Source organism: Cynoglossus semilaevis, chromosome 17, assembly GCF_000523025.1.
Source record: "Cynoglossus semilaevis isolate Cse_v1.0 chromosome 17, Cse_v1.0, whole genome shotgun sequence".
Lineage (NCBI taxonomy): Eukaryota > Metazoa > Chordata > Actinopteri > Pleuronectiformes > Cynoglossidae > Cynoglossus > Cynoglossus semilaevis.
The window spans coordinates 15,827,338-15,827,638 of record NC_024323.1 but is presented as its reverse complement, the minus strand read 5'-3'; positions in this window follow the sequence as shown (position 1 = coordinate 15,827,638).

Here is a 301-nt window from a genome sequence, read left to right as displayed (position 1 = left end):
AGCCACAGGCCTTTCACTGTGAGAAAATGAAGGTTTTTGACATGAAACGATGTCAAACATGCAACACCACCAACTGCACCATCGGCCTGAGGCAGCAGCAGCAGCAGCAGCAGGAAACAAATTAAAGTTTTGTTGAAACCTAATATCTACATTATTATAATATAAAAATACATTTTTATTTTTATACAAAATTAAAAATGTAAACGTCGCTCGTTTCTGCTCAGTTATGATCTGGTTGCTGTTGTTGTTGTTCAACCGTTCTACACTGACGGGGTTTTTTTCCGTGTGTGTGTTTCAGAAC